The sequence below is a fragment of the Equus caballus genome, chromosome 21 (genome assembly GCF_041296265.1).
Source record: "Equus caballus isolate H_3958 breed thoroughbred chromosome 21, TB-T2T, whole genome shotgun sequence".
NCBI lineage: Eukaryota > Metazoa > Chordata > Mammalia > Perissodactyla > Equidae > Equus > Equus caballus.
This window is the reverse complement of record NC_091704.1, coordinates 63,913,887-63,921,963: the sequence shown is the minus strand read 5'-3', so window position 1 is coordinate 63,921,963 and position 8,077 is coordinate 63,913,887.

Below are 8,077 nucleotides of genomic sequence, written 5' to 3'. Positions count from 1 at the left end.
TCCCAGACAGAAATGAGTGGAAATGAAGTTATATGCCATAATGCGTTTCTGACAACAAAAAACTCAGGCCTCAACAGCTTGAACCTGAAATTCTCCCCGGAATTCTTGGAGTGGAGAGGATTCACCCGCAGGGCCCCCGGGCCGTGCACGGCTTCTCCATCTGCCCAGACAGCATGCTTGGCACAGGGGGATTGCTGAGGGTGGGTCTGCAGAGAGACAGTATGAGTATGCAAATAAGAAAGGCGGGCCCCCAGAAGGTCTGCCCGGCCTCTAAAAGCTCCAAAAGGGGAAGTATTATGTCCTGGGGTCTCCTCTCTGGTCCTGGCACAGAGCCCAAGTGCTAGCCCAGGCAACACGCGCCACGTGCCCCCAATACTAATGCCCCAAATAATGCGGAAGATGTAACAGCAGAATGCGCTGGGTTTGATTTTGAGGCAGATTTGGCTACTTAGGACCTTTACTTACAAACTAAGCATCTGATAGCCATCCCTTACTGGGAAGGAAAGGCCAGATTATGGCGTTGGCTCCCTCAGTAACTTCCCTTGGGGTCAATGAAGCCCAGGTTACTCGCAGCAGCTGTTCCTATATGGAGAGAGGAGTCAGCTCCTTGAAAGCACCACCAAATTCACCTGGGAACGAGGCACAGCCCAGTGTGTTGGTCACTGCATGGACAGTCTTGTCTTGAAAATAGGGGAGGCTGAAGGCAGGTTATTTGTGAAATTTTTACAGTTCATTTAAGGTACATCTTTCAATGCAAGGAAGGGAGATGCTGATTGGGATTGGGCAAAATTTCTGATGTCCTGGATCAGGCATGGTGGACCCAGCCAGGTAGGAGTTTCAAAGCAGGCTGAGAGAGTAAATAGATGTTGGATAAGCCCAACAGAATGATCTGTTTTTCTGAGAAATGAGTTCCCACCCTGATGAGGGCTAGCTGAGTAGGCTATTGTTCGGATATGTGGATTTTTAGGAAGTCCTTGAAATAAACAATAAAGGAATTTACAAACTGATCTTCCTGGAAAAGCAAGTCCTGTTAGTGCAGAGTTGAATAGTGAAGTTGTGTCAACATAAGTGGGAGGCTCTGGGCTAAAGATGGTTCTAGTTCCCACACTCTTTTCTTACAATTCTAGGATCTAGGTGGAGGGAAGGGATATTTATCTGGTTCTTAGTTAGGAAATATGGAGGAGGGGAGGGGGGACATTTCCTAAATAGGATAAGTGAGGAAGACAGTGGACCTGTGCTGATCACAACTGTGGTTTCTCTCAAGGTGGGATCCAGGAAAGAAGGGCAGATAAAGATTCTCTCTTGGAAGTCTACCATGTGACAGGCCCTCTGCCCATACTTTGTAATCATTTTCTCATTTTAATCCTCATAATAATCTCATGAAATAGATATTATTCCCATTAATTGGTTGGGAAGACTGAGACTCGAAGATGATAAGTAAATTGCACAGCCAGGAAGTGATGGGACCGGGACAGGAACCCAAGTCTGTGGGTGTCAAATCCTGTGCTAGGCACTGTGCTGCCCCAATGGTGGCATAAGAGAGGACAGCCTCGTGGGACAGGCTCCCGCTCTGCGTCCCCAGCATTATCTGCTGTGTGAGCCTCCCGTTGGCCACTCCTGGGGGCGTTGAGAATGGGACTCGGGTACGTGCCTTGCTCTCCAGAGCCATTCATCTTGCTGTTGCTTGCACTTGTCTTCCCTGAGGCTGGAGTTCTCTTTTGAAAGTTCAGTTCTCAAATCACGCTGCTTCAAAACACTTCAGGAGCCTCCCTCACCACGGACAGAGTCCAAAATCCTTAGTATGAGTTTAGAATGGTAGAAGAGCCGGACAAAGGGTATGGAAGCGAAGCGACCAACAGCACATCAGAGTGGCATAAAGATTACTTTTAACTGAAAACACTTCGGTTATAGGAGATGCAGAAAGAAATCTTATCTGAACTTCCCTTATCTGACTAAATCAGAGCTTCCTGGGAACTCAGCTGCTGTAAACTGCCCTCTGAGGGAGTCGGGTAGGCAATTGACCTTTAACGCCGTGGCGTTCCAAGAAAATTGTGTAAACAAGCCTTGTCAGAACCTTCCATACTTTCCCACTGAAGCCATAAACTCCTCTCCCCTCCTGCGCCCTGTTAAGCTGGCATATAAACCCTACTCCTAGCTGTTCAGGGAGCCCCTCTTCATAGAGTGCTCCCGCATGCATGCGAAATAACTTTTCTCCTGTTAATCTGTCTGTTGTCAATTAATTTGTGGGTCCCCGATCACTGAAACATAAGTGGATAAAGGAAAAGTTTTCCTCCCAACAGAAGGAAATGTAAAATCCAACGGGATAGTACGATAGTAACAATATGGTTGTGGCTGAGGGTGAAAAACCACAGAATGCATCCAAGTAGTGATGGAAGTAGCTTGTAAATCATCCTTTCCCGTACAAAGCCTCATCTCCCGTTATCCTTCCCCTTTGCCACTGTGGACCATTCATCACTGACTCCACCTTGAACTCTGCTTTCTCTCATACCGGTTCCTCTTCTTCAAAAGCTCCAAACTTTTCTCTCTGCTAAGAGATCTCCTTGTGATAACATTTAAAGGTCTTATTTTGAAGTCTTCTGCATCTGCGTTGCCTTCTGCCAGACAGAATTAAGCACTCTTGTCTGTGTTCCCTTAACAACGTAGCCATATAATTGCCACATCTTTGTGTCCTTACCCATCGCCATCCATCAGTTTTGCCATCTCTCCACCCTTTGATGTACTTTTTGGCCCATCCATTTACTCATTTTTTTCATTCATTCATGCATCTGTTCCTCCAACACTCGTTCCATCTATCCATGGGAGAAATATTTATTTAAAACCTTATATGTGCCTAACCCTGCATTTGATCTTCATATAGATCAGATTGATTTCATTCTCTTCCAAGGTCACAGAGTAGAGAGTGGATTCCAGAAAACATCTCAAGAGTGTGGCTCTTAATCCCATGTTGGGTTTTATGTTGGATTGGTGTAACCTCTCCTCAGCACAGCTCTGGTTACTTGCCCTCTTGACCAAGGGGAAGCTGAAAGAGACATGTCCAGTTTGAATTTTGGATTAAGAATCCAGGAATTCTGGATCCTGCTTCTTCTGACCTGGACAACACCCAGAATAAATGCAGTAGAGCCAGGAACACAGCAACCAAAGTGAAGGCAATTACATCCACTGATTTTAGCTTCAGGATGGTTATAAACGTGGAGAATCATGTATATTTCACCACCAAACTGATATTCAATTACCCGTTTTTATGGTCTCAACAACAAATGGACTCTGATGAGATGAAATGAGAAGAAAAAAAATGGTAGAAAGTGACACCAAGCAATCGGACACAGAGAAAAAACAACCTGATGTCTGGCCATTTCTAACTCATAGTTCTTCCTTAGATACCTTCCATCGTGGAGATTAAAAGAGCATGACATGGTTTTCTGCTCTGCTTTAAAATTTTCTTTATAGAAAGGGGCTCCCACTTTAACTCAAAAGGTGACACGTTAACAACCATGCTCCTTGTAAAACAGTCGCTGGCTCCTGTTAACACTTGTCAAACTAAACAGGTAAAACCTCAAAATAGAACCAGAGCTTCTTGCCCACTAATTTCCAAGCTCCCTGTGGGAATTGGATGTCTGTGGTTATTATGAAGTAAAGGTACCACCTTCATGGTAACAATTTCAGCCTGTCTTAACAGATATCAACATTTTCTCAAAAAGGCAGGTATTTTTGTTTGTTGAGGAATCAAGGTTCTTTTCTCTGACTGTGGCATCCATTACTTATAGCCTGCAACTTGAGTGATGTACAGCTCATTTTCCCTCCTCGATGGAGGTGGGCTCTCTGACTATTCCGTTCATTAGATGTGGAGTGAGAGAAATGCACACTTCATTTGCTTTGTGGCCACTACCTTATTTTCCCTCTTTTGGTCTGAAGAGAACCAATCAACCTTCTATCTTCAAATTTTCAGAGGAGTGCTTTCCATCTAGCTGACTCTCGAATGCTTTTAAATGGAAAAAAGAACTGAAAACGGCTGCTGTTTGGTGATTTGCAAGCTCTCTGAAATTATTGTTTTTCTGCTTCACAGACTCAGTGATTGACAGTGTCTTCCCCTAGATAGTCAACCAGTTGGGGCTGGCCTGGATGGCGCTGTGAAAATTACTTGAGTCTTCTTTTTTAATGTCAGTTACTACTGAATGAAAACTAGAATTAATTTTTCATGGGCTAATGGTCTTGCACAGTTACAGTGTACCTGCTGAGTTTATGGACTTTGCAACTAACATTTACTCTTCTTTTTTTTTCTTTTGCCATTTGTTGTCTCCCTGGCATTTTAGTTTTTCATGCTTTTAGCCCTTGTTTGTATCTGGCCTACTTTGATAAGAGCAGATCAACTAGCCAAACTAGAATATGAGAAAACTCTTTGCCGATGGGGTCCAGTGGTCATAGTAAGTGACTGATGCATTGGACTGGAGCCTAAGTTTTGAGCACAATCCGTTCTGGCCCCTAGCTGTATCCAGGGTGAGAAGCCCCTTGCCTAAGGTCACTGCAGTCCATTGTCCCTCCCTGTAGGACAAGGTTTCTCAACCTTGGCACTCTTGACATTTGGGCCTGGGTAATTTTGTGTGTGTGTGAGCGTGTCCTGTTCATTGTAGGATATTTAGCAGCATCCCTGGCTTCTATCCACTGCTTCCTCAGGGTAACAACCAAAAATGCATCCAGACGTTGTCAGTGTCCCTTGAGCAGGAAGGGGATAGTCCCCAGGTGAGAACCATGACTGTAGATACTCTCCTCCTGTGCTCCTTGAGTGGAAGTTCTCAGAGACAGGAGGGATGAGTGGGGGAAGAGGAAGGGGAGAGGGGGAGGAAATGAGGAAAAAGATGGATTCTGGGGCACTTTAGCCTCTGCTGAGAACCTGGACGAATGACTTCACTGGTTGCTGACCCTGGCTGCATGTGAAAATCACCTGGAGAGATTGAAAAAATCCTCACTGTCTGAGCCCAGCCCCAAGATCCTGAATTAATTGGTTGGGGGTTGTGCCTCGACATCAGTACTTTCTTCCTAAGTTCCTTAGGGGACTGACACTCAGCCGGGCCTGAGAACCGCAGGTGAAGAGCACAGACAGATGCTCACTGCGAGTCAGGGCTCAGTCCTGCAGCCAACTGCTTTGGCTTACCTTTCACATCATCTGGGGAGTGGCAGCTCCGTAAGTTGTGCTGTTAAGGTGCTCACTTTGCCTTCCTTGATAAATGTGCTACCTTCACCAAGGGGAGAGACCAAGCATCACCTGTGGCTCCCACCCCCACCCCACCCCTTCACTCCTTCTTCCCCTGCACAGGAATCTTCCTTTTGCTTCCACAAATGTAAACACACTTACCTGCCTGCAAAGAAAGTGAAGGGGGCCCTCTGAGGAATACAGAAGAAATCCCCTTATGACTGCATTGGGGCCTGCTTTTTTCATTGCTTGAGCCTTTTTTATGGTTATTTGAAGGAGATCCCTAAGTGGCCCACATGAAATTGGTAATGCCCAGGGTCACGGCTTTGAGAACCAAAGGAAACTTGCTGAGAAAATTTCATCAACAGAAATAATAATAATAATAATAAAGTCACAGGTTAAATAATGGACTGAATGGAAAAGGGATAGAGAGGAGGAGGATCCAAGATGGTGTCTTGAAAGTGTGTGATTCCATGGGACATTTCGAGGAAACTAAGAATACAAGAGAAGACGAGAGACACCAACCAGGGCTTCTGTGAGGGGATGAGTAGATACCTGGTTCCTATGAGGGAGAAGCCACACAGCTGGTTCAGTTTGGGCCAGAAGCCAAGGGGGGAATATTGAGTCAGAAAGAGGAAAGGACACCTCTTCCAGATGTCCCAAAGGGATGCGGAGACAATAGCTTGGCTGGACCTAGAGGATGGAATAAGGTTGGCTAGTGAACAAATGCTTGACTCCATGAGGGGTGATGTTATCACTAAAGGTAGAGGACAATTGGAATATTTTGGAAGGAAATTTTGGAGCCTTAAACTTCCTAAGAGGAGAGACTGAATGAAAGCATCTGGTGTTATGGTGTCCATATGGAACACAACAGGTGCTTGGATATTTCTCAGGCTGACAAGCTGAATATGTGAGATGACTTAGATGACTAGCTATATAGAGTATAAATCCCCAGTCTGGGCATCTGATGTACTTTACAGATAGAGCTAGAGAATTGTAAGAATCAGGAAGCCAGAGACAAAGTGGGTGACAGGGTACCAGGACTGTCACCTATGATCATAAAAGTGCAGAGTATTAATAAGTATTCAGTTAACCCCAACAAAAATAGAAAAGACAGAACAGAGGAACCAAAAACAGATGGGACAAGCAGAAAGCAAATAGCAGACCTGAATCCCACCATATCAAAAATTATGTTAAATGTAAATGGACTAAACACTCCAATTAAGAGGCAGAGATTGCCAGAATGGAGAAAAAAGTAAAACCTAATCCTCTAAAAGCAAGTCTGCTTTAAATACAAAGACATAGATAGGTTGAAAGTAAATGAATGTTAAAAGATGTGCCATATAAAGCAGCATAAGAATGCTGGGGCAGTTACATTAACATCAGATAATAGACATCACAATAAAAAGTATTGCCTGAGATAAAGAGGGATATTTCATAATGATAAAGGGTCAATTAATCAGGAATGTATACACCTCAAAACAACCATAAATGCATATGCCCCAATTCATAGATCTTCAAAATAAAATTACCCGTGACTAATTGAAAGAAAAAACTATACTACGGCATTACGAAATTTATAATGTATGTAAACAAAATACATATAACAACTATAGCATATACGATGAGGGACAGGGATAAATCAACCTGTAAGTCTGCAAGATTCTTTATGTTTTATGTGAAGTTGTACACCATCAATAATAAGTAGGCTGTGAAAGATAAAGATGCATGTTCTAATCCCTATAATAGCCACTTAAAATGCAAAGTGAAATAGTTAAAAAAATCAACCAATATATTAAAATGGAATTCTTAGAAATACTCATTTAACCCAGAAATGCACACACACTCCCACCCCTCACATGCATTTTGCTTTTGTATGATGCAATCTCCCAAACGACAAGAGAGGCTGTCTTTCGTGAAGGTAAGTGCTTCCTTAGTTTTTCTAGTGTAAAGTGATTTCACAATTAGCCATCATTTTGGTAAATTATTACTCAACATAAACTGCTGCTCAGATACAAGTGTACTCCTTTCTATAGCAAATTTAGGAAATCTTTCCAGGGTGGTTTGTTCTGGTTTGTGGATTTTGTGGATCTGGTGTCGTTGAGAAGTGTTCAGCTTTCAGATCCAGGCCTTAATAGAAAGTAATCCAGTTAAATTCTCACTTTCCTGAAGATCCTCATAAAACTTCCTAGAATTCTGAGATTTCCTAGATGACGATGAATCCTGCCACAGAGATATCTAATCACCGTTAATGTTCTTATTGTTAGTAAGAGAAGAATGAGTCCATCTATTGGGGAACAAACTTTCTCTCTCTTGTACACATGATGATCTGATGCCGTTATGTGATCATGTGCTGGGATCTGGTCACCATTTCCATGACCACTCCCCTAGGTGGTATGAGCCAGCCTTGCCCCTGGAGCAAGAGGGAGCACGTGTTCTGCTAGCTCCCTTTGACCTCCTCCTGTGGACCCCTGTTAGCTGCAGGCTCCCTGCATCTTGCGTTTGTGAATTGACTTGTTTAGCCTCAGTCAAGCCTCTACATTTGTCTTATTAATGTCATCTTGAAATCTTGTTAAGAGCAGTTAAAAAAAATTAGCTCTTGCCATCTAATAAGTGTCCAGAAAATGACTGCTGAATGAACACTTAAGTTGGATTTAAAAAGATCCAAACCATCTAAAAAAATCCTTTGGATTGGCTTCTGGAGCTAGGCAAATATAACTGAATTCAACAAATATTTGAATATGTACACTGCAAAGTACCAGACATGGTCTTCCAGGCCCTAAAAAATATTATAATCCAATAGGGGTGTGGACCTGAGGATAAACATGAACACAAAGCCATTATGATTAAGTGTCAACAACTAAGAGT